The 26,599-nt window shown below is 44.6% G+C and overlaps 1 protein-coding gene and 1 long non-coding RNA gene across 3 annotated transcripts in view; both read left to right on the forward strand.

Moving 5' to 3' along the window:
• The window catches only part of LOC126930800 (uncharacterized), a 51,116-nt gene extending 30,526 nt beyond the window's left edge, over window positions 1–20,590 (forward strand). Inside the window, exon 2 of the long non-coding RNA XR_007717683.1 lies at window positions 40–20,590. This is a non-coding gene — a long non-coding RNA (uncharacterized LOC126930800). The remainder of the gene's footprint in view (window positions 1–39) is intronic.
• The window catches only part of ETV6 (ETS variant transcription factor 6), a 248,238-nt gene that overhangs the window by 64,880 nt on the left and 156,759 nt on the right, over window positions 1–26,599 (forward strand). The window lies entirely within an intron of this gene.

Consider the following 26,599-nt stretch of genomic DNA (forward strand, 5'->3'; position numbering starts at 1 on the left):
CTGTTCAAATGTCATGGCTTTTTCCTAAACTTCTTTGAGGTATCTGTTCAAATGTCATGGCTTTTTCCTAAACTTCTTTGAGGTATCTGTTCAAATGTCTTCCACTCAGAGGGGCTTTCCCCGATCACCTTATAGAAAATAAATAAAATAATATAATATATGCTCTCACGTTCTGTTGCACTTGCCTTACTTTATTTTTCTTCGTAGTCTTTATCTGGAATTTATATTTATTTCTGTCTACATCCTCCCACTAATACAGTGGTTCTCAACCTTGGATGTTCATTAGAATCACCCTGGGAGTTTAAAAAAATCCTCTCCTGTGTTCTAGAACAATTAAATTCAGTAATGTGAGAGAAGAGACTTGGCATTGGTATTTTATAAAACTCCCAGGAGATTCCTATGTGCAACCAAGGTTGAGAACCAGTGTTCTAGTCTAGAACCTTACTTCCGAGAGGATGTGGACTGGTGGCATCAGCATCACCTTTATTTGAAAGCTGAGTCCAATTCTTCTCTTTGGCAAGACCCACAGATGATGAATATGACATTAGAGCTTGAGAAGCACTGCACTAGAATACAGGGGCGTCATTTTGCTTGCTGCTGTATCCCTAGTGTCAGAACAGTACTTAGCACGTGATAAGCACTCACTAAATATTTATCAAGTGAATTAACATTGGAGATGAGAGGAAGAAGGAGGTAATGATGGAAAGAGGATAAAAAAAGAGAGGCAAGGGAAGACAGAAAGAAAACAGATTTGGCCTCCCCACATTTCCTGGGCACAGGTATAACTGCTGTCTCTTGCTCTTTGCTCCCAATCAAAACTCAACCAGCCTCATGTCCAACATCTCATGGGCTTGCCTCCAGTTCTCTGTACTTTCCAAAGTGATAGCTGACTAATCAAAGATACTGTGATAATGAATTGCCTAACTGTGCAGCCTGGCTTCTTCTCTTCTAGCATGTATTTGATTAGGGGCCTGCTGAAACCAATTAAGTAAATAATTCAGTATGACTTTATGAACTACCTACTACATGCATGGCTTAACACAGGCAGGATCAAGAGGCTGAGAACCAGTGATGGAAAAGGCACAAATTATAGGCTTATAGTCCAGCTATAGAGACAGACTTTTAGGTAAGTAATCATACCTTGAGGCGAAAAAAAAAAAAAAAAAAAGGTCAGTGATGTAAGACACTTACAGACACGTGGACAGGTGGTGTGGAAGGTCTAGAGTAAGTGACTATTTCAGATTGAAGGGTCGGAGTAGACTACTGGTGAGGAGGGCAGGGGCATGTGAGTTGAGTATGTGAGTGGCTGGAACACAAGGTAGGGAGGCATGCTTGTGAGCTTTGACGATCACAAAGATGGCTAGAAGGCAGCTAAAGGGTTGGAGTATGGTCAGTTCTGTGTTTTGAAGAGATGACTGACAGTCATGGAAGGTGGATTGGAGAAGGAAGACCATGGACCCATCACACCCAGTTTGGAGATGATTAAAGATAATACTCACGTTACATGACAAAGCCGTGGCAGGGGCGGTAGGATGTAAAATGTGGAGATAGTTTTGAGATTTTTCAAATGTCGAAGACCATGTCTTTTTTTTTTTTTTTTGAGACGGAGTCTCGCTCTGTCGCCCAGGCTGGAGTACAGTGGCATGATCTCGGCTCACTGAAAGCTCCGCCTCCCAGGTTCACGCCATTCTCCTGCCTCAGCCTCCCAAGTAGCTGGGACTACAGGCGCCCGCCACCACGCCCGGCTAATTTTTTGTATTTTTAGTAGAGACGGGGTGTCACCGTGTTAGCCAGGATGGTCTCAATCTCCTGACTTCGTGATCGGCCCGCCTCAGCCTCCCAAAGTGCTGGGATTACAGGTGTGAGCCACCACACCCAGCCGACCATGTCTTTTTTATTTAACCCAAATGAGCAGGAATTCTTGGGGTGACATCAAATTCGATAGTTTTATGAGCATATACACTGAATACGATATAATGGAAATACAGGCTATTTCTCTTTCACTGGCCTTTAGATAGACTGGATTAGTGGAGAGTTGAGCATTCTTCTTTTCTTAGAGCCTTGAGTGGAGATGGATCCTACTGATTATTTATTTTGACTACTTTATTTTGAAGATGAAGAGAAGGAGGCCAAGATACGAAATGATTATCAGAACCAGGAATGGAGCTTGAGGTCACCATTAGTAAATAAATACTGAGTGCCAGGTGGTTTAAATACTCATTATCACCTTCAATCCCCACAACCATCCTATGAAATCGGGATGCTATGTTTATTTTAGGGATGAGAAAAACCAAAACTCAGGGAGGTAACTCACCCACGGTTGTGCAACTAATAAGTGGTACAGCTGGGATCCAAACCCAGGTGTGTCCCAGCCACGCTGTGCCATGTACTCCTCTGCTTTCCTAATGAGTGCTCCTTGATGCTCCTGATGAAGAGTCGAACTTATAGAGGTCATGCATGGTTTTCCTTGTTTCTGGACGCAGTTTTGTTTTCGTTGATAATCATGAATTGAGGATTTAGGACAGCCGATTTCTCTCTATTACTTTGGTCACAACTTCACAATGTGACCTTTGGAAGTAAGGGCTTTGAGTTCCTTAAAATAGCTAAATTGAGGGGATAAAGGAAAACTGACTCAAATCAGAGAATTTCCATCAGGTTTCTGTAGGTTTCTTATAATAGTATTTAGCAATTCTTTTTTTCACATAAATAGGAGAGCCAAGAGAAGAATAGTGTCTTTGACCTGATGGTGTTAAGCCTGCAATCTGGGTAAAAGGGAATTTGCTGAATGCTCTGGATCTGATACCGAAAAGTTGAAGAAAGCCACATCTTGCTTATTACCCTTATGTTTAAGACCATTCAGGGCCGGGCGCGGTGGCTCATGCCTGTAATCCCAGCACTTTGGGAGGCAGAGGCGGGCGGATCACGAGCGCAGGAGATTGAGACCATCCTGGCTAACACGGTGAAACCACGTCTCTACTAAAAATACAAAAAATTAGCTGGATGTGGTGACAGGCACCTGTAGTCCCAGCTATTTGGGAGGCTGAGGCAGGAGAATGGCATGAACCCGGGAGACGGAGGTTGCAGCAAGCTGAGATCGTGCCACTGCACTCCAGCCTGGGCGACAGAGTGAGACTCCGTCTCAAAAAAAAGAACCGTTCAGAACCAAATATGTGAAGATCAGGTCTGTGATCTGGTGAATTGGGAGTGATTTATGCCACCCAAGTGACTTGACCTGAACCAGTGGGGTCCATCATCCTGCTTCAGTTTCTGCGCTGGCATTCATGTTAGTATTTGGTGGAAGTTGGTTCACTTTTGGCTGAAGTTGGTGGATGTGGGCAGAGCAGGACTAGTTCCTTTCTTCTGCCTTCTTTGCTAGTAATGCTCCAAGGATGCTTTTGAAGACTCATTATTCAGAGCTGCAGCTGGACTGCCTTAGACATCTGCATTTCTCTATCTCTGAAATAAGGGACTCAAACAAGAGCATCACTCTTTTCCTTTCCAGCTCTAAAATTATATGATTTTTCTTTCACATGGTAAGTGAAATAGTCATCTGAACTGCTGTGGTAGGTTGAGCTTATTGCATCCCAGATCTGTGTGGTTCAACTCTATGTTCATGCTGCCCAGTGCCAAGAGCACCTTTGTGGCCTTCAGACAGTTGTACACGGTCTATAAACTGCTCAGCCACTTCTCCCAGTCTTCTAAGCAGGCAAAGACTCTTTATCTCTTAGATCTAAAATCATTAGGTAGATTTTGATTCCAAGGGTCAAAGCACAGCATGGTAAATGGCAAGCTCTCATCCAAGCACGTATTTCAGCAGGTGATGCTGAGGTGCTTTGGGCGTTCGGTGGACACAGATAGATGCTTCCCCTGAGCCTCAGGGAAAGCTTTATTTTGCCCACGTTGTATTCCTTCCTGCATCGTATATGTTAATGTTGTTCTGCCACTCCAAATACAGCAGCGTCTGCTCAGTTCCATTTTCTTCCTTTTGCAAAGAGCAGGCAACCGACTCTGCCTTCCTGAGAGTAGACAAACCTGGAGCCAAGGGTGCCCCATTTTCAGCTTCAATGGCAATTGCTACAGCTCCTTTATTTCATCACCTATTAGGATGCACAGGCGGCGCTAAGTGACACATAGCCCATAAAACATATCTGTTTCCTGCTGATTTCATGGTTCTGGAGGACAGGCTGTGCACAGGGATTCAGACAGACTGTAGTAACAAGCAGGGGTGCTGTGGAATATTCATTTATCCTAAATAAATAAATATCTTTTTGGCAACTGCTTTTCCCCATAGTGTAATACGGTAATGCTATGGGGCACGTGTACATGTGTGTGCTTAAGGAACATCTGTCCATCTCTAGCTGTCATGTCTGAGAACATTAATAAAAGGCTCGACCTCATGTGCCAGCAAGTGATCACAAGACAGTTACTGAAGCACTCAAAAAAGCAATGTCTTTGACATCTGACTCATTTTGAAAACACTTGAGAATGCTTTCCCAAGGCCATTTCTTAGAAAATACACCGTGGGACATTTTTCCTGTAGTTTATTGTTGATGATCATCGAGAACTTTGTACCCAGAGAGACTCTACACTGTGAGTGTCCCCTGATATTCCCTCCCGCTCGGCCTGATCAGTGGTATCTGACCTCCAGCTACTCGCTGCAGCAATACGTTCTCTAGCTGAGTGGGCCTGGACTTTCAACAGAGAATTAACAGCCTGGAAGTGGAGTTCTCAATCTCAACAACCCCTTACCTCATGCAAATTTCTTGGCTGAAAAGAACAAACAAATAGAATGCCACCTTTTAAAACAACCTTCTGTGAAACATGGGGGAAAGTCAGATTTTGTATAAATCAGAGAGAGAGAGAGAAATAAGGCCCATAATAAAAACTTGAAATAGATTTGGGAAGTTTTCGAAACTTCCAAAAACTAGTGGTCCAAAGTGGGCAATATTTTTTATGTGCATTGAGAGGCCCTTCCTGGTTCCTTGATCCAAGCTGGTGTCTTGCCCTATTCCGGGAACCCTGAGCTCCCCTGTGCTGAGCAGCCCCCACACCTCAGCCCGAAACCTCGCCCCTTGCCTGACCACGCCCCATTTCTTTTGGCACAGCTTCCCAGACTTACAAGATGTCTTGAAGTGACTGAATGGAGTTAGTGTTCGGCAGGACTGGCTATGTAACTGGTGGGACTTGGTGCAGAATGTAGATGTAGGGCTCCTTGTTCAAAAATTATGAAGAATTTCAAGATAGCCACAGAGCATTAAAACAAATCCAGGTTGGCTAGGTGTGGTGGCACACTCCTGAATCCCAGCACTTTGGGAGGCCAAGGCAGGCAGATTGCTTGAGCTCAGGGGTTTGAGACCAGCCTGGGCAACATGATGAAACGCCATCTCTACTTAAAAAAAAAAAAAAAAAAAATTAGCTGGGCATGGTGGTGTGCACCTGTAGTCCCGGCTACTTGGGAGGCTGAGGTGGGAGGCTTGCTCAAGCCTGGGAGGCAGCCTGGGCAACAGAGGAAGACCGTGTCTTAAAAAAATTCTCAGACAAGCACACGACCTCTGTATGACTGCACAGGTTACAGGTCGCACGCTCACAAAGCCAGCCCAGTGCTCCATACTGTATTTTAGAATAAGCAGGAATCAGTTGAGGGCTGCCAGACTTGCACACCAATCACTGTGGGAGCTGATGGCAGATCCCTGATCTGTGATTCCGAAAGAGTCATTCAGACAGGCATTGCCCAGTGTCTGGGTTCTCGCTCTTCTGAAGTTGTTGAGGCTGTGCAGAAGGTATGTGTTTCGTGTTTCATCCAGTCTGTCAGGGTAATCAGTGTGATTTCTCTGGCATCTCCACGACTGGAAGCAGACCAGATGTAATCAAAGCTGTTGAAGCTGCCCAGGGGCTGGCTAAGCTGCCACCCTGTTAGTGAGGCCGCTGGGGAGAGGGAAACTGAAGCCTGCACCACGGGGAGCTGTATACTGGAGTCTGGAATCCATTTGCTCCACGCAGGAGGCCTGCATCTCAAGTCAGGAGGCAGTGCCTGGAAATCTAGCATCATATCGATACTCTTTGGTGAAGGAAATGTGGTCCTTGCCCCACGTTATCTCACAGTCTCTTTGGGCAATGTCATGCATATTAAAAATACTGACAAACGCAGAGCCACGAAAGATCCTGATCTTTTAGGTCTGTCATGCGATAGAGACAGTAAGTGCTCTGTATAGACATCAGGAGATTTTCTTCCCTGAAGGACAAGCTCCTCTAGCATTTTCCTGCACTGAGATGCAGTCACGCTAGCCTGTCTTCCACTCACCAGGGATGGCAAGGAAGGACCAGCTGACAAGTAATAAAGCAAACTAGTTTGTAATTTTACAGGGCTCTGAATAAAGATGCATTTATCTCTGGCCAACACCAAGAGGCCTCGATGTCTCTCACAGGGAGAAACTTGGTGGGCTGTGGCGTCTTTGGGGTTGCTAGGGCAGAGTCAGGCTTGAGTCTGAGAAAGGCAAGTCCATGCATTAAAATCCAGCAGGGGGGTGGGTCTGGGTCAAGGGACAAGAGAGAAGCGGGAATGGAAGGCAGGGATGAGGACTGTTAATAGAGCCTCTGCCTCCTTCCTTCCCCTTCCCTCACACTGGCTCTTTCAGCCACTTCCCTCACTGAGATAGGAAGCGGTCCTGTGGTGACGCCAAGGGCACAGGCTTCTGCTGTCTGGGCTCCGGCACAGTCGTTGGCTCTGAGTCATCCGGGAAGGAAAGGCATCTCTTACCGCCCCCTCTCCCACCGTGGCCTCAGGCTCCCACCATGCAGGAAATGCCTGGTCTCCCACGAATCAGAAGCTATAAACAGGACTGGTGGCAGTTCATACGGATTTGGCAAAGGACGAGAAGCTGCGGGTTACTGGTATCAGTGATTATAGAAGGGGAAAGAGTTGATATCTGAAGATATGAGAAGGGGCTTCTGAGGATGGCGTTAGCATGTTCAGGCACAGCCTTAATCTTTAAGAGTCACAAAGAGCCATCAGCACAGTCATCTCCGTAATAAGCCTAGAGAGCGCTGTCAAAGACAGTTCCGGATGGAAGTGAGAAACCATTGAGGCTGAGTTGTATAGTTAAACAGCATTGTTTTTTGGGAGAGGCAAAGGCAACTGTGTGTTCAGCTCTTAGTTTTGACACTAATGAACTCAGATTTAAGTTCCCTGAGCCTCAGTTTCCCTGTCTGTAAAATCAGGATAAAAATTTCTTGCTCAAAGCCAATAAAAACAAGCAATGGTGTAAAGGACTCCCTATTCATAAATGGTGCTGGGATAGCTGGCTAGCCATATGCAGAAGAATGAAACAACCCTTACCTTTCACCATATACAAAAATGAACTCAAGATGGGTTAAGTCGAAATCTAAGACCTCAAACCATAAAAATCCTAGGAGAAAACATTGGAAATACCCCTCTTGACACTAGCCTTGGCAAAGAATTTTTGGCTAAGTCCCCAAAAGCAATTGCAACAAAAACAAAAATTGACAAGTGGGAACTAATTAAACTAAAGAGCTTCTGCACAGCAAAAGAATTAACAAAGTAAACAGCAACCTACAGAATGGGAGGAAATATTTGCAAACTATGCATCCAACAAAGGTCTAATATCCAAATCTATAAGGAACTTAAATCAACAGGCAAAAAACAATCACTCCATTAAAAAATGGGCAAAGGGCATGAACAGACACCTCTTAAAAGAAGACATGCAAGCAGCCCACAAACGTGAAAAAATGCTTATCTTCACTAATCATCAGAGAAATGCAAATCAAAGCCTCAACGAGATACTGTCTCACCAGTCAGAACGGCTATTACCAAAAGTCAAAAAATAACAGATGCTGGTGAGGTTTGGAGAAAAGGGAATACTTATACACCAGTGGGGGAAATGTAACTTAGTTTGGTCATTGTAGAAAGCAGTTTGGAGATTTCTCAACTTAAAACAGAGCTACCATTCAGCCCAGAAATCTCATTACTGGGTATATATCCAAAGGAAAATAGATCATTATACCAAAAAGACATATACACTTGTATGTTTACTGCCATGCTATTCACAGTATCAAAGACATGGAATCAACCTAGGTGCCCATCAACAGTGGATTTGGTTTTTTTTTTAATGTGGTACATATACACCATGGAATACTATGCAGCCATAAAAAGGAATGAAATCATGTCCTTTACAGCAACATGGATAACCATGTTGGAAGAGCTGGAGACCATAATCCTAAGTGAATGAATGCAGTAATAGAGAACCAAATACTGCATGTTCTCACTTATAAGTGGGAGCTACACATCGAGCACTCATGAACATAAACATGGGAACAACAGACACTGTGGACTACTAGAGGGAGGAGGGGGAGGGAGGTAATGAGTCAGAAACTACCTCTTGGGTACTGTGCTCACCACCCGGATGCAAGATACCCATGAAACAAACCTGCACACGTAAACCCTCTGTCTAAAATAAAAGTTGGAAAAGAAAAAATATTTCCTAAATTGTTCTAGAATTAAGCAAGATAATATTTATAAGATATCCAGCAGAGGGTCTGGCACCCTAGCATATAATAGATGCCTAATGAACATCAGTTTCCTTATTTTTCTTATGAGAGTAAAATATTAAGATGTACATATTCTGTTAGGTCATAGAAAGTTTGAATGGTGGGAAAAGTCAGCTCTTAAAATGCTGTGGGATCACTTTTGCAGCCTTTTCACCTGTGATCAAAGTTGTCCATCACCTTGGCATTTTTGAGAGCTGTAATTTAAGGAAGAATGTATCATAGGTTACCTCTGTGGAAAATCTAGAATTTGAATATTATGCCCCTGTTCACTTGTACAGTGGGCTGTCACTATGAAGTTAGGCTGACTTGACTGTATCGGATAATTAGAGGCTGGGAGACCATGGAAAATTGAAGCCATAGATAATCCCAGTGTCTCGTTTTAGCCAATAATAATTCTTCTCCCACCAAGTCTTTATCAGAACTGCTAACAAGGAGAAAAGGCGACTGGTTTGAGTTTCCTCACCTTTTATTCTCCCCTGAGTACCCTCAGTACAGGTGCTAATGAACAGTGAAATGGCCAAAAGGTGAGCAGCTCCAGGGAGGAGAAGCAGGAGGCTCAGAAAATCCACAAACTATGTAATCACTTTGAGTAATTGAATTAACTCCAGTAAAATGTAGAGATACATTCACCTGCTAGGCTTTGTTGGAAGCTACATTAACACACTGGAAGCAAAACTTTCTTTTAAGTTTCATTTTTAATCTAATGGTGGATATTTGGGGACACTGCAGCCTATTAAATCTGCTAACCGATGTTCAGATGTTATGAAGGAGTTAAACCGTTCTAAGAATATTCAAGGTCCGTTATTCTCTCCTAGTCTTTCTACGTCAAAGAGTAAAGTCAGAAAAGCCAAATTGATTTCTCTGAAAATGAAGACAATTGAAGTTACTCTCCCAAGCTCCAACTGTAGGCCAGGCCCTAAACTGAGAGAAATGGACAACCCAAATATTTTGACCTTTGCACATTGTCAGATGAGGCCGGATCTGGGGAGGAGGTGGTGTTTTCTTATCTGTCTTAACGTGTAGGCACCATGTGGAGAAGCACTGTAATGTAATTAACGCAGTGGTGCTCAAATTCTGGTATTCCTCAGAATCACCTCAAGGGCTTTTAGAAACAGTTGCTGGGCGCTTCTCTCTGATTTGGTAGGACTGGGGTGGGACAAAGAATTTGCAAATCTGAGAAGTTCCCTGTTCCAGGGACCACACTTTAATAACCACCAGTGAAACCAGTGAGAAGCTGAGCTCCGAAGTCAGACTACCTGGGCTTGGATCTCAGATCTCTCACTTGGTAGTTGTGTGACTGGGTAGTTGATAGTTTACAGAATCTCTTTGTATCCCTGTTTTCTCATTTGTAAAATGGGAATCCTAGTATCTCATACGATTGTGAGTATTAAATGAATTAATATGTGATAAGCCTTTAAAATATTGCCTGCTGTATGGCAAGTGTGCATTGTAGGTTGGTATGACACAATTATAGACTCTCTGTAACAATGAATATTTTATTCATATTTTTTGAGCACTTACTATAGGCCAGAGATTGACTCAGTACTTTGCAAGGATTATCACATTTTATACTCACAACTCACACTCCCTCCTTTCCCATGTCCTGGCTTGCCTTGTTTCTTCCACTTTCTCTCAATTATTCCTTCTCTCTCTTCCATTCTTTCTTGCTCTTCAAAAGCCGTATTGAGACAAAATTCATAAATTCTAAATGAAAAAGAAAATGTACATTGGTTATAAAGTATGACCTTTATGAGTTTTTTCAGGACTGTTCACCTGTTCTTTGCTTTTTATTCCAGCGTGATACCCGGCACGTAGTAGGAGTTTGGTGAACATCAATTACTTGAATCTCGTTATTCTTACAAATCAAACAGGGTTTATCTGTCAGGGTTCCCTTCTCCTCCTTTGTCCTATCCTGGCCTCTCCTTGACCAACACATTGGTAAATTTGGCCTCTGCTCTTTCTTTTCCCCAACTGCAGACGCCCGCACATCAAGATAAGGTGGCATCACCAACCATTGATAAAGCTTTTAGTTCACCTAGCTTGTACCTGGACCACCCATCAAAATCTTTAGAACAAGTATTCCTTGGGACAAGGCCAGGTGTCATTGGAGTCTCCAGGAAGAGCATAGGAGCCCTGGTCTGGAAGGGTGGGACCTACACTCCTGAGGGTGCCCAGAGGAAGACACTCTGACCCAGTGCAGTGGCGGCATACTCCGTCCGCAGCCCCTGACCTAAGGGTGCTGTGTGTCAGCTCTCCTAAGTCTTGGTCTCATTAGGGAAGTTGGTTGTCAAGTACTGCCCAGTTACAGTTGGTTTAAACTCTCAACTAAAGGATTGTAAGCAGGTCAGCTGCCTGAGTCTCTGGTTACTCTTGCAGCTCAGGTTTCCTCTTGACAGGTCCTGATAGGGGCTACTTTTGCACCATTGATGTGGCCAGGGCTTACAGCAAGGTTTAAGGTTTCCATGCCCAGCCTTCTTGGCAGGCAGCTCCCAGAGAATGGAGTATGTAAGGTTTGGGAGGAAGCTGCAAGGCATGTTTGTGGATCTTGAGTATTTTGAGCCAATCTTGTGGAGTGGGTCTGTGCCCATCAGCACCAGGAGACTTTGTACTTAGGGGAGAATGTGTAAGCGATGTGATTTTCCAGGGTCTGTTTCCTCATTGTTTCTCTTTGCTTGCCCTGTGGCTGAGGATTAAATGAACATTGAGAGTCTACTCTGTGCCAGTTACTCTGCTAGATACTAGCAGAGATGGAGGGTAGGATACAAAGACAAGTAAGGCCTAGTCTTTAGGAAGCCTGTATTTCTGCTCTGTGTATCAGAAGAGGGTTGAGTTGGTGACAAGAATAAACAGTTGAGGGGAGTGGGGGACTGAAAAATAATAAACCTTAGAGAAGGTTTATTGTGAACTTGGAAAAATTGTTTAAACAGTTCCTTAAGATATTTGTAGTAGATATGTCTCTAGATATGAGGCTTGTCTGGCTGTGAGGTCCATGCACGAGACTCTTGTAGGTTTCTCAAATCTATGTGGACTAGGTGCTCTGTATTGACGTGAAATTGTAAGGCAGACCCTAACTATATCACAACGGAGTTTCGCTTGTGGCTACTCCAGTGTCCATACACATAGGTCTCATCCTCTTGCCCTGGGGTTCTTCAGATTTGCATTTGGGAAGTCTAGTTTTATGACTGTTTATTTAATCGTGAACTTACGGCCACCCCCCTTCCCTGCCCATTTCCCCATCAGCTTCACCTTGGGTCGTGGTACATCTTTTCTCCAGAACGTGTTCCCTGCCAGGAATCTGCAGGGAGCTCTTAAGACTTATCTTTCTTTTTAGCTTTTTTTTTTTTTTTTCTTTTCCACTCAATTTCTAGTCTAGTGCTAAGTACTTATATGTCATGCTGTGAATATGTGTGTGAATGAATTGGTCAGAATTCCAAATTTTAGTTGTAAGAAAATTCTTTTGTGCAGCGTGCATGGCTCAAAATGAGAGAAAAGACGCTGATGAGGACTTGGCAGCCCCGGGCTTTTTCCTTGGGATGCTTTAATAAATTTTGCCGTATTTTGTAACAGACCAGGTTGGAGTTCCCTTTTTACCTGCTGTTTCAACAAAGTGAAGTGCATTGAAGGTCCATCTCAAAGGCCATCTATATTTTAAAATTTTCCGAATCCTATTCTGAGGCTGAATTATGGCTTCTTCCTTTCCCGCAGGATTTACATATACACTCATCTGTATGATTTCAAGTGTTGCTGCTGTAGTTTGGATGTCTCTCTCCCCAGACCTCATGTTGAGATTTGATCCCCAGTGTTGGAGGTGGGGCCTAATGCAAGGTGTGTGGGTCATGGAGGCGGATCCCTCTTGAGTAGATTCCTGTCCTCCCTGCGGTGGGGTGAGTTCTTGCTCTGTTAGTTCTCACAGGAGCAGATTGCTAAAAAGAGCCTGGTTGCTGTCCCCGCCTTTCTCTTGCTTCCTCTCTTGCCACGTGATCTCTGCACATGCCGGCTCCACTTACCTTCCGCCATGAGTGGAAGCAGCCTGAGGTCCTCACCAGAAGCAGATGGTAGGGCCACGCTTTCTGTAGAGCCTGTAGAACTGTAAGCCAAATGAACCTCTTTTCTTTATAAATTACCCAGTCTCAGATATTCCTTCCTAGCAGCACAACATGACTAAGACATTTAACTTCCCATCTGACTCCCTCCAGTTGCTTCAAGGGTAGGCAAGAATTGTATCTTAGCTATTTCTACATCCAGCTGTGTATCCACAGTGCCTCTTATATTTGGCATATGGTTACATACTAAAGAAATGTTTATGTACTCTAGAAATGTACTCAAGAAATGACCAAATGAATGGATAAGTTGGCTCGTGAGAATTCTTAAGGGCATTTGAAATGGCAAGGGGTATGTTTGGAAGAAGGAGTGTGAGGAGCTGAAGGAACAGAGGGGAGACCAGCTGTGTTCAGAACCCACAGTCGTTTACTCAGGAAACAGTACCAGATATCCTTGGATGTGGGGAAGTGATCCACTCTTTCAGTAGCCTAGGCCACAGGTAATTTTGTGTACCTGCTATGCACTTAGCTCATACAGTAAATAGTAAAAATGAAAATGGCATGATTCCTTCATAATCTAGGTGGGGAGGCACTATAAATACACAAATAATTTAAAAGTGCAGGGCTAAGCACAGTAGCTCACACCTGTAATCCCAGCACTTTGGGAGGGCAAGGCAGGAGGATCCCTTGCACCCAGGAGTTCAAGACCAGCCTGGGCAACATAGTGAAACCTCATCTATAAAAAAACAATTAGCCAGTTGTAGGGCATGCCTAGAGTCCCAGCTTCTTGGGAGGCTGAGGTAGGAGGATTGCTCGAGCCCAGGAGTTCAAGGCTGCAGTGAGCGTGATCACACCACTGCACTCCAGCCTGGGTGACAGAGCCAGACCCTGTCTTAAAAGAAAAGTACAGATTATTTCAGGATTAAGCATATGAGTACTTAGGCTAGAGAGAGGCAGAGAAATGACTCCTGTGTTCCAGACGCTGTATGACACTGGAGTGGGAGCCATCGACACACACATACAACTTCACTTCATCTGCAGAGTCTTTCAAGATAAGTGTCTTTATCTCCAGTTTACAGGTGAGGAAACCAAGGTTTGGGACCAGGTCACTTGTGCAAATCACACGGCTGGGAAATATCATTGCCAGGATATGAATCTGAGTCTGCAGCAGTTCAGTGAAAGGGCACGCACAGTGGCTTCTGTGTCAGGGAAGGGACGTTGTCTGGACTGTGGGGGTAGGTGACCTGCGGCTGGAACACCAGCATGCAGAGGACTTGCCTTTTAGCTCTGAGGAGGTCGCCTGCCCTTGCATATCTGTAAACAGCCACCCTGGATTGAGAGCCGTTGAATGGGGAGTTTGTCTGACTCCCGGAAGAGAGCACAGTACAGGAGAAACCTTATATAACGCAGACATGCCCGGCATCCCGCAGGCGGGCGCAAGCCAAGCGCACACCTCACAGACCCAGCTTTTGTTGTGTAGGCGCTGTGGTGTAAAAACCATCCTTTAGGGCCCTCTCCCTCGTGGTGGCAGCGTGCCTGGGAGCTTTCTGTTCTATTTGTGGTATCTGTTCCCTTTGATCATTGTGCATTGCTTTGTTCCTCATCTCCCTCTTCGGTGTCACCTGTGAAGTCACTGGAGAGCCATAATCATCTTAAAGAAAGACTCAGAGGAGAAGAAATAAGACCTAAGAAAACAGACCCCTGAGGCTCCTTGGAGCTGGTTTTCTAGCTAAGAGGCTTGATTAAAAGTGTGAGGGGAATGGATCTGTGATGTCCATGGTCATGAAAAGTGAAGACGGCATTACAGCACATGTCTGTTTAGGCTGCATCACAGGCGGGGAAGAGGCCTAAGGGCTTGGTGGCCCACAGGTGTGAGCCCCTCCAGTGGCTCCATGGCAGGAGGCCCTATGGGGCTTTGTTGCCCAGGATGGAGTGCAGTGGTGCCATATCGGCTCACGGCACCCTCCACCTCCTGGGTTCAAGCAGTTCTCCCGCCTCAGCCTCCCAAGTAGCTGGGATTTCAGACACGCGCCACCACACCCGGCTAAACTTTAAAATTTAGTAGAGACGGGGTTTCACCATGTTGGCCAGGCTATTCTCAAACTCCTGACCTCAATTGATTTGCCCGCCTCGGCCTCCCAAAGTGCCGGGATTATAGGCATGAGCCACCGCTCCCCGGCCTCCCCTTCTTATAACACTTGCGATCTGTGCTTCAGTTCGTGGGCCTTGTGTAAAGGCTCCTGTCACCTGTCTACTCCTTCTTCAACCTGGCTGTTTATTCAGCCCAGAGGAGTAAATTACGGGTGGATTATGCAGTGACAAGCACTTTGATACCTCCTGTGAGAACAGTCTACACCAGGGGTCCGCAACCCCCAGACCACAGACCAGTACTGTCCGTGGCCTGTTAGGAACTGGGTAGCACAGCAGGAGGTGAGTGGCGGGCAAGTGAGCGTTACCACCTGAGCTCCGCCTCCTGTCAGATTAGCGGCAGCATTAGATTCTCATAAGAGCACGAACCCTGTTATGAACTGCACATGTGAGGGATCTAGGTTCTGTGCTCCTTATGAGAATCTGACGATAAATGTCATGTGCTTGAATCATCCTGAAACTATCCCTCTGCCTCCAGTCCGTGGAAAAAATGGTCTTCCACCAAACCAGTCCCTGGTGCCAAAAAGGTTGGGGATTGCTTGTCTATGGCTTAAAAAAATTAGGTCCATTTACTTTGCAGTCATAGAGGACGCAGGACTGGCCTTGAGGAAATCTACCTAGAAATCTCCTTCAAGTTAAGATTTATGACATTAGCTTCACTGTTGAATTGGATCATAGATATCTATAATTAAAGGAAACCATTTACACTTTATTGTTCATTAAATGTTTAAACCACCTGAAAAGATTAAAAAAAAAAATGAGCCTTTTTACATAGTTACAGTTACCTGTATCTGACTTCAAGTCTTTAGCCGTATACCCACATGGTTCCATAGTTATCAATGTTTATTTACAGTTTAATATTCTTTAGCATTATTTAATATCAAAATAATATATACTAATATATACTATGGTAGGTTGGGCTTTACAGCTTACAGAACACTTTGACATACATTCTCTGTTATTTTTGATGGCTCTGTGACATATCGAACTGAAGCAACAGTTTAAGGCTATTTTTAAATTGGGCTGTGCTCAAGTGTGAGAAAGTGTGACAATCAACATGAACTAGGTTTAGCCTTATCACCGTTTCCTGCTCAGGCAGGTAAGATCTGCTAAAGGAGGGAACCGTTGCCAACTGGCCAGGTGTTCCAGTTCATGGCCTAGAAGGGGCAGCTTTCGGTTGAACTTTGCCCATGTTTTCAGGATTTTATCTCAACTCCTGAGTAGTCTCCTCTGGGTGGAAGCACTCGAATTGAAGCCTGTTCAAAGGCTTTGTGCCTTTAACTGAAGAATTTTTTGGAAGGCCCTTAGAGCTGCCAGGCAGCCATCTGGGATCAGGTGAGGGGACTGGGCTGCTGTGTGGTAGATTTGAGTTCATGTCTCATAAATGGACTCTCCCGGAATCTGAGAGGGTTGCTCCCTAGGTCAACTACTTTATGATTAATGGAAAGGAGATGTGACAGGAATAGCCAGTTTCCCTGTCCTGTTTGGTATGACTGCTGGCAATTTGATGATTCCTTCCTTAACCTTGAAGCAATCTCAGTTTGACTGACTCATACTATGGGGAAGATAGTGACCTTTGAACTCTTGATTCAATACAGTCTCTTGACCTTGGTTAGATGCTATCTTGACCTCTGGATAAAACTGTACCCTGCATTACTATTTTATTGATTGTTCTCTCAACAAAACAACTGGTATCTTTAATTTTTTTTTTTTAATCTTACATGCCTGAAGTAGAAGGTCACCTCTTTTGTAGTGAAAAAATAACTATTTTCCCCGTGGTGTGCTGAATGCATGGGTTAAAGCAGATAGACCAGCTGTCCTGGGTTTTTTTTCCCTATGTCTTTTTTGCTGATTCACAAAGGCATTTAATTTCTCTCTACCACACTTTCTAGGTCTGCAAAATAGAAAGGGGAGTTCATGACCATCTATGCGTTACTGGGGGATTTTTCTGTGCAAGGGAAAATTATTGATGCAACCAGAGGACTTGCTGCCAGCTTCGAGGGGTGCATTTTACTCCCTCTGGAAAGAGGCCAGCAGTAATGATAGAAACACAGTGCATTTGACTCTGACCTTACTTTTGACAACTCTTCCTCTACAATTCTTAGACATTTTAACATGCTGCACCATTTAAGAGACCAGCAGCAGGCCTTTAGCAAAGCCCACGGTCTAGGCAGACTTCGTAGGCCTCTGGGATTGTGGTGAGAAAACCTTATCCCTCTCTTATTTCCTGATATCTTTACATTTTAGAGGTGTCTGGAAAGAAAGGTGGCAGAAAAGCAGCATAACCTGCTTGACAAGTCCTGTACAAACAGAAGTCCAATGAGGCTGCTGCTCTGGGGTTGCCAGGCTCCAGGAAGCCAATTGTAGTGTGCACAAAGGTGCAAGTCACCAAGGCCTCGGAGAGCTCCAAGGAAGCATGTGCAAAGGCAGGATTTAGAGTTCTAAGGACGGGACGTCCAGCGCAGCCCAGCAGAGAACCTAGGTCCATGACTGTGGACTCTCCCGTGAGGGAGCCGTGTTGCTGTGTGGACATCTGACAGTTGTGAACCTGCGACCTCAATCTACAGGTGCAGGGAATGGTTTTGGCAACTCTCCCCACCGCAGAATGTGGGCGGACTTCTGAGCTGGATTTGATTTTCCTTTTTTGCTTTGGAGGGTACAACAATCAACCCTTCAGAGCACAAGTAGAGGAACGGAAGACTTTCCCATGGCCCAAGACCCCTCAGTGGGCTGCTGTTTGCTCTTCCCTAGAATATAATAACGTTCAATTTATGCCTCCAGGAGACCAGAGACACACGTTTCCCAAATGTGGGTATGGGTGGCTTTAAGCTGTTTCTGTGAGTAGAGGCCCAGTGGCATGCTCCCCAGTGTAACCCCCTCCTTGGTTTCACATCCCCTCTACCCGATTCTAGGCTGAGCCTCTCCAGTTGTAGTCGGTGACCCAGAAAGGGTGAAAGTGAGGCTGCCTTTTGTAGCACTGCTCTTCGTGAATGGGAAGTACTGCTGGGGAAAAATGATATTCAGTATGAGCTTTTCTGTTAGGGGCAACTCTCTTTCTCCACTATAATAAGAAGAGTCATGAGTGAGTCTAGAAAGGCAGGTTTTGATCTTTAGGATACTGTGACGTGTGAAATAAAAGTATGTCCTTACTCAGTGTTGTATTGTCAGCACCTAATACAGTGTTTAATTAAAGCAAAACTTTTTGTATTGAAAATATAACTAGGTGGAGGAGTAAGTGCTACTTAACTGCCAGTATTTGTCTTTTCTAATCAGATGGTTTTCTTCGTACTGAAAATTTCATGTAGTAAGAATGTAGGATGCTTATGGAGAAAAGTGAGTGTTGTTTGTTTCTCCGTAATATTTATATATAAAAGCAAGAGCTTATGAAACTTTTAGGCGTCTTTGGAGATTTGAAATTTCCCACTGTTATTCTTAAGAAGAGAAGAAAGAGAATACTTTTTTTCTGTCTTCTTGGCCTTTAAGGAAAAGCGAATTTCAGAAAAACACGGGACGGAACAGGAAGTGTTTACAGGTTTAGTCATACTTGTTAGGTATGAAAAAGCCCCACTGCCTTCTCATATTGTTTCTTTTATGAACTTAACACTTCCTACTTTGAGAATACCTTCCTCCCCAAGGGCCCAAAGCCCTTTATAGTCATTAATTTTCATCTTGCTTCTTTTCTTAAAAAATTAAAACGTTAACTACCATTTAGCTGGTATTCTACCAGCTAAAACTTCCAGCTAAATGCACTTTGTCTGTCTGCATGTATTAGCTCAGTTGAAAATGTGATCCTACTGAAGGCAGTAGGGTAACCAGCTTGTCACAGTTTCCCTGGGATTTCAGTTTTAGTCCTGAAAATCCCACATCCCAGGAACCCCTCCAGTCCCAGACAAACCAGCATGGTTGGTCACCCGAAAGGGCGACCAGTTCAGGTAGCTTTGCATAAAGAGAAGATGTTCCACCCTGCAGTCCTAATGTTAAATCCAGCCAGCTACCTTAGAATTGACCTAGACAGCAGTGTGTGCACGGCTCAGTGCAAATCTCTAACATCACCTGGTAGAAGACAACACTGAGCACACAGTCGCAGAACTAGTGCAGTTCGAAGTAAGTAGAGATGTCTACTTACAGGAATATTTCTGGTTTCTTGTGTTTTTTTTTTGTCTACCCTTTTTCCCTTTACTGCGCTAGATGGTGAAAAACGAAAACAAGAACTGATAACTACCTGATTTCCGAAACAAGAAGTGTGATCTCAGATATTTCTGTTGATTTCAGGTTTTTCATCTGAAAAATGAGGATGCTGGTCTCCATTTCTAAGGCCCCTTTCTGCCCAAACTTAGCACGAGGCAAGAAGCTGAAAGTAGAAAGCAGGAGAGGTCAAAAAGAAAATGGATGCGTCTCCTTTAGTAAGCTCTACTCAGGAGAAGGGCGTTGTCCTTCAAGTACAAACCTTTTCCCTGACTTGGAGCATTTCCCCCCATTGTATCCCACCCCATCTTTTTCTGCCATTCTACACTGTGTCGTTTGAATGTGCTGTTTGTCAGGGTTGGGGGCTGCCTTGGTGCTCCAGCTTGACCACATCTGACACACAGACACCCTTCCTCCTTCTGCCTCTAGAGGACCTAGAACAACCCCTTGCTCTGAAAGCACCGTGTCCCTGAGCCTGAATGCATGACCCTGGATGTCAGGAGGTGCTCTCTTCCATTTCAGTCGCCCAATTCCAGCTCTGTAATCATCATGTTAAATGCTGGAAATTTCAAAAACAAAAACAAAAATCTTTCTAATAGATTTTCTATGATCTTCCTTAAGTCCACAATGCCACTTTCATTCTTACTCCTCATTTTGGGGTGAAAGTGTAGAAAGATTGTGGCTCTAGAATCTGACGTCCTTTGCTTCCAAATTCTAGCACCACTGTGTGAAATTGGGAAGCATGTTCTTTAACCTCACCCAGACTCTGGTTCTCCATTGATGAAATAGAAACATACAGTATCTTAAGTGTCTGGCACATGGAAGGTACTCAGCGTATTAATATTAGCCACTTTGGGACGGGTGCGGTGGTTCGTGCCTGTAATCCCAGCACTTTGGGAGGCCGAGGCAGGTGGATCACGAGGTCAGGAGATTGAGACCATCCTGGCTAACACGGCGAAACCCCGTCTCTACTAAAAATACAAAAAATTAGCCGAGTGTGGTGGTGGGCGCCTGTAGTCCCAGCTGCTCGGGAGGCTGAGGCAGGAGAATGGTGTGAACCCGGGAGGTGGAGCTTGCAGTGAGCTGAGATCGCGCCACTGCAGTGCAGCATGGGCCACAGAGAGAGACTTGGTCACAAGAGAAAAAAAAAAAAGGAAAAAAACACTTTATTTTTCCTTAGCCCTTTAAGCCCCTGCACCGTGTTTTCTGATGTATCATCTTGTTTTCATCCTTCCTCCTGTCTTTAATTCCAGAGGTTACAGAAAAGGTGTAAGTTACAGGTAAAGGAGAGTAAGTACACTGTGAGTGGGTGCTGACGAAATATCACAACAGGTTCTCATTCTGACCACTCATCCTAGGCCATGCTTCCCCAGAATATTTATGGAACTAAGTGGGAAAAAGGATCTTTAGCAAAGATCCAGTAACCTCCATGCGGGGAATGAAATGTGTTTATTATTAGAGCAATCTGGTTTCCATATAGCTACCAATATACACACACCCACATACCCTGGTCAGCAATACTGAAGAGTTTACCTGTAAATCCAGGTGAAGCTGACGCTGACAGATGGCCCTCTGTACTGATTTTGTAAAACCAGCAGGAAAACCTCTGCTCAGCAGACCACTTGATGTTTTAGTTGTAGCCACTAACATGTTAATCAAAAGCAGCAAATACATGTTTTTCCCTTGAGAAAACATGGATAGTGGTGTAATAGAAATTATCTTGAATTATTCCTCCTCAAGTGTCTATCCAATCTAGACAGATGGATTATCTGATCGCACCAGGAGATGCAGACCTGGCAGTGGCTACTTCTATTGCAGCATCTTTATAGGAATCAGATCTTTGGATTTCCATTTTCTCATTTTTATTCTGTTTTCTCCCTGTTAAAAAAACAGTTTGCAGAGGCACTTGAAAGTGATATAAACTCTGTAGTAGATAACAGTTGTACGTGAGCATTATATCTTTGATCATATAGTCCCCTATGTAATTATGTGATAGCTTGAGCCTAGCACAGGTGGAGCTGCTGAGCCATCTCAGAAATGACCACATCTGGGCTGGGCGCAGTGGCTCATGCCTGTAATCCCAGCACTTTGGCAGGCCGAGATGGGTGGATTGCTTGAGCTCAGGAGTTCGAGACCAGCCTGCGCAACCTTGATGAAACCTCGTCTCTACAAAAAATATAAAAATTAGCTGTGTGTGGTGGTGCTCACCTGTGGTCCCAGCTACCTGGGGGACTGAGACGAGCCAAAAAAAAGAAATGACCATATCTGTATGTCTGTACATAGGTATGTAGATTTACCACAATGCTGGCACAGGTACTTTTGTCATTGATGTTTATTAAGCTTTTTATGCTCCAGGCACTATGCTAAATTGTAGGGCATTATCTCCTTTAATCCTCAGAATCTTATGCAGTAGGGCCAGTGTTGCTATTACTCCATTTTATAGATGAAGAAACTTAGGCTTGGAGAGTTTAAGTAACTTCTACGAAGGCACGCAGTAAGTGCCAGAGCCAAGATGCAAAGTAAGCCTGGATGCTTCTAAGCCATAGCTCTTAACCATTATGCTATACTGCTCAAAAATATTTTTAGAACATCTAAGGCAAAGGAAAACCTGGTCCCTAATGGTCTTTTGTGATAACAATATGAAACCTTTAGTCTCTAAAATGTCATGGAAGGGAAACTTGAAAGGCTCTGTTCTTCATCTTCCACTTACTAAGAATGGGCAGAATGTCTTGGTAATTTATGGCATGTGTCCCAAAGGTGTCAAGGTGGCCTTTTTTTGTTTTTTTTTTTTTTGGCTAATACTAGGTCCTGCTTCCAAGCCTCCTATTTCCTTCGCTTCCATGTGTACCAGGGTTTACCTGCTGCTTAATCTATGCACCCCACTATACCTGTCTGTAGTAGACCCACCAACATTCACGTGGCCACCTCTGCTGAAAGTACCTCCCAGGATAGAACAGGGTCACAGACCCCCAATTGTATTAGCCTTTGGCTTCTTGATGTCTGTGCGAGTTATGGTTATGGGAGTTGGTCTTTGGTGAGATTAGTGGTGAGATCAGTGTGTGGCACCTAGGGTGATTTCTTGAATAGTACGAGGGGAGGCTGAAAAGCAAACATCCACGTAAGTGTTGTCTCTTTTGGAGTTTGAAAAGTTGTCACCCTAATAAACAAACCGCTTAATTGAATTGAACAGCCCTTGCTCGGTGTGATCAAAGAAAAGACCTAGACTTTGCTATCAGTAGGCTCTTGGTTCCAGGCCTGCCTTGTCACTTATGATGATGATTTTTTTTTTTCTTTTTTTTGAGATGGAATTTCGCTCTTGTTGCCCAGGCTGGAGTGCAATGGCGTGATCTCGGCTCACCATAACCTCCGCCTCCCGGGTTCAAGCGATTCTCCTGTCTCAGCCTCCTGAGTAGCTGAGATTACAGGCACCCACCACTACGCCTGGCTATTTTTTGGTATTTTTAGTAGAGAAGGGGTTTCACCATGTTGGCCAGGCTGGTCTCGAACTCCTGACCTCAGGTGATCTGCCCACCTTGACCTCCCAAAGTGCTGGGATTACAGGCGTGAAGCATCGCACCCGGCCGGCTCATCATTTATTATGCGAGTTACATAACATTGCCGAATCCCAAGTTTTTAGTCTTTAAAATGAGAATTTAAATGTCACCCTTATTTTGATTGCTGGGAAGTTTAAATGAAACAATATATGTGCCTGTCACATACGAGTTGACAATAAATGATAGTCTCTTTTCCTTTTCCCTTAAGTAAGTTGTTTTCCCTCTAGCCTATAAGCTCCTTAAAGAAGGTAGAGATTTTCTTTTCTCATTCATTCCCATATTTTCAGCCCTTAGCAGTGCCAGGCACATATTTGCTGAATGAAAGAAAAATCTTTTACAAAGGTCTTCAGATCATTCATTCACCAGATAATTATTGAGTATCTACAGTGTATCAGGCACTATTCTTGGAGCAGCGCAGTCTTAAAACACACACACAAACAGTCGGTGTCCCCTTTTTTAGTCTGATTGGGAGAGAAACATTACATAGATAATTAGAGCAATGAACAACTTTGATCCTTGAGATGGGATTTAAATTTTAGAGATAGGTGACATTTGGTGTCAAGTCTGTCAAGGTATACTTGATATTGTTTCTGATCAGGTACAAGAAACAGCAATACACCGTTACCTATAACTGGTTCTGAAAGTTCTGAAAGAGGTGTTTCTAAAGTATTTTTGAGGAATGGTGCTACTTTTGGAATAAGTATAAATACATTGTAAAGTATCTATTTCGAGAGGGAACAGGCTTGATGGGATGGGATCATAGTAGGCAAGGTGTTCCAGGAACTTGGAACATACTGGAATAAGGCTTAAACACAAGTCACAGAACTGGGTGATAGGGCGGTGAGTGCGTCTACTGGAGAGGAGATGGGGCATGTTGGCAGCTTGTAGCAAGATTTTTATGTAGACAGTTAGACTTCAAACTTCATCAGTAAGTCAGTAGATAGGCCCTAGGTGGAAACACAGGACAAAAGATGATTTTGTGTTGGCACTAGAAATACTTTGAGATTGTTTAATGAGGCTTATTCATTCATTTGGTAAATACTTCACGAATGTCCAGTGCAAGCCCTGTTCTAGGTGTAAGGGATATGGTGGTGAACGAGGCAGACAAGGTCCCTGTGCGTGCAGAGTCTCATGATAACCTTTCCTCCTGGGTGTGTGGATGTGGGAGAGCCTGGGGCTCCTGTGTGGTCTGGGGGTCTGAGAGGTGGATGAAGGTATAGTAGGCCCGCAACCGTGGAAATCAAAGTCCAAGCTCCAGTGAACCATCAACTCAGAAACAAGAGATTAAGAACAAGACCTAGATCCAGACCTAAGGGCAGGATTTGCTGAGGAGGTCAGGCCAGCGTGGGCTGGGGCAACTTGGCCCGGAACTCTACAACAGGCAGGACAGGGAGCCCCGAATGGAGCACCTGCAGCTGAGTCTATGGAGCGGGAGGGACTGGTGTAATTTAGACCCTGCACGCAGCTCTAAGGGGTGTTTTCAACATATTTATTCAACTAGGAAGTGTTTATTAACAGTGTTTTGAAACAAGTGGGATTTTTGCTGAGGTTGTAGGATAATTCAGGGTCATATGGAGATTTTTATTCTATCAGTATTTGCCCTATCATGTAGATGAGACACATTAGAGGCAAGCCTCTGAAAATTAGATTGATTTATTTTTCTAGTCTGAACCGAGGAAAATAAGTACTTGTTCTTGTATCTCCCGGTGATCTAATGTATGTAAAATGTTGTCTTACGGTGAGACAATGCATATTAATTTTCTAAGCGCTTGATGGAAGGAGTGGATGAGGGAAGCAGCATTGGTCTTTGAAGCTAGGTCAGAAAGAAATGGAAGCCATGGCGTGAGAAGAATGCATCGTGGTTTATATGGCCTTTTTCATGTATTTTAACTCACCTAATTTTCTCAGGGCCTCATCGGTCAGTCAACGCAGTTGTCTCCATCTCATAGCCAAGGAGACTGAGACTCAGATCTGCCCCTGCCCCCTTTTTTTGTAGTTTTAGGGGGAAGAATAAACGTGGGGGAAGTTAATGAGTGTGTTTGCTCAGGCTTAGACTTTTGTTATTTTTTAGCCTTGCAAGGAAGGGGAGGAAAGCCAATAACGATGGCTAGAATTGGAGATAGAATGAATGCAAGGTGCATTCAACTGTAAGGTTAGTCTCAGTAAGAGGTTATTTATATGGTGGTGTCTTGGGTGTATCTTACCATGTAGCATTCTTCCTTTTAAGAAGGGTTCCTTTAGGTGCAACATCAGTCACAGCATAGAAAGCCTATGGTGCTTTGCCCTCCTCCCCTCCCCTCCCCTCCCCTCCCCTCCCCCTCCCCTCCCCTCCCCTCCCCTCCCCTCCCCTCCCCTCCCCTCCCCTCCCCTCCCTCCCCCCTCCCCTCCCTCTCCCCTCCCTCTCCCTCTCCCTCTCCCTCTCCCTCTCCCTCTCCCTCTCCCTCTCCCTCTCCCTCTCCCTCCCTCTCCCTCTCCCTCTCCCTCTCCCTCTCCTTCCTCTCTCTCTTTCTCTTTCTTTCTGTCTCTCTCTGTTTTTTGGTTTGTTTTTTGTTTCTGCTTTTTTTTATTTTTAATTTTATTTGAGACAGGGTCTTGCTCAGTTAGCCAGGCTGGAGTGCGGTGGCGCAGTCATGGCTCACCAGCCTTGACTTCCTGGGCTCAAGTGATCCTCCCACCTCAGCCTCCCAGGTAGCTGGAATGCATCACCATGCCCGACTAACTTTTAAATTTTTTTATTGGAGACGGTTTTGCCAACTCCCGGGCTCAAGTGATCCTCCTGCCTCTGCCTCCCAAAGTGCTGGGATTACACGTGTGACCCACTGAGCCTCTGCCCTGTGCCACTTTTCCACAGCTACTTTACCTACAGCCTGGGAGTCAGGCCAGCAAATGACGACACCCCAGGTACAGACATGCTCTCAAGGAACTTCGAGTCAGGTATTTCACTTTGTATAGAACCTCCATTTTAATTCTATTTTCTCCTAGTTAGAGACGCATCTTTCTTCTGAGGGGTGCAAATGATCCTTTGGAGAAGTTTAAACTTGTTTCAGCGTTCAAACTCAAGATGGTTCAAACTCAAGTCATATCCAACAGAGTGCCCCGAGCTCTAAGAGTTGTGTCTGGGCTACGTTTTTTCAGGTGTCTCCGAAGAAGTGTTGTGGCCAAGTTCAGGAGTGACCCAAATGAGGAGACGTTGCACTGCACAGTGATGATTTGTGTTGGGGAGGAGAGCTGAAACTTTGCAAACTGGCGTCCTGAACCAACTTGTTTTTCAGCTTCTAGGGAAATTTGTTAGGTAATTTTTTAAAAAAGAGAGAGAGAGACAGAGAGAGAGAGAGAGAAGACTTAATTTGATGGAGCCTAAACTCCACTGTCTTCTTTCTGCTGAGTGCTAAGGGGCTCATGGTCTCTGAGGACAGAGGGCAGGAAAACACCTTCATCCCCTGTGTCCTCTGTAAGTGGCCTCAAGTATGGGGGACTCTGATGACTATTGCTGTTGGAGAAGAGAAGGAAAAGGAACACGGGTTAACTTCTGTTATCACCTCTCCAGAGTTTGTGATGTTTCTGAAAGGATGGGGATAGCACGTGGCCCCCACTCATCCCTGTGAGGTGCTGCCGGGTATCCAACCTGCAGTGTACATGCTCGCCACTGGCACTGGGGATGGTGAGTGCAGCAGAGAGATGGAATTCTTAATTTATTCATTTTTTTTTTTTTTTTTTTTTTTTTTTTGAGACGGAGTCTCACGCTGTCACCCAGGCTGGAGTGCAGTGGCGCGATCTCGGCTCACTGCAAGCTCCGCCTCCTGGGTTCACGCCATTCTCCTGCCTCAGCCTCCTGAGTAGCTAGGACTACAGGCGCCCGCCACCGCGCCCGGCTAATTTTTTGTATTTTTAGTAGAGACGGGGTTTCACTGTGGTCTCGATCTCCTGACCTTGTGATCCGCCCGCCTCGGCCTCCCAAAGTGCTGGGATTACAGGCTTGAGCCACCGCGCCCGGCCAATTTATTCATTTTTAATTAAAAAACACAATTGAGTTGTTAAAAACCTATTTAGGTGTGTTTGGAATAGCTTGGATATGTGAATTTACCTTTTCAACCGTGAATTTTATGA

Source organism: Macaca thibetana, chromosome 11 (genome assembly GCF_024542745.1).
Source record: "Macaca thibetana thibetana isolate TM-01 chromosome 11, ASM2454274v1, whole genome shotgun sequence".
Lineage (NCBI taxonomy): Eukaryota > Metazoa > Chordata > Mammalia > Primates > Cercopithecidae > Macaca > Macaca thibetana.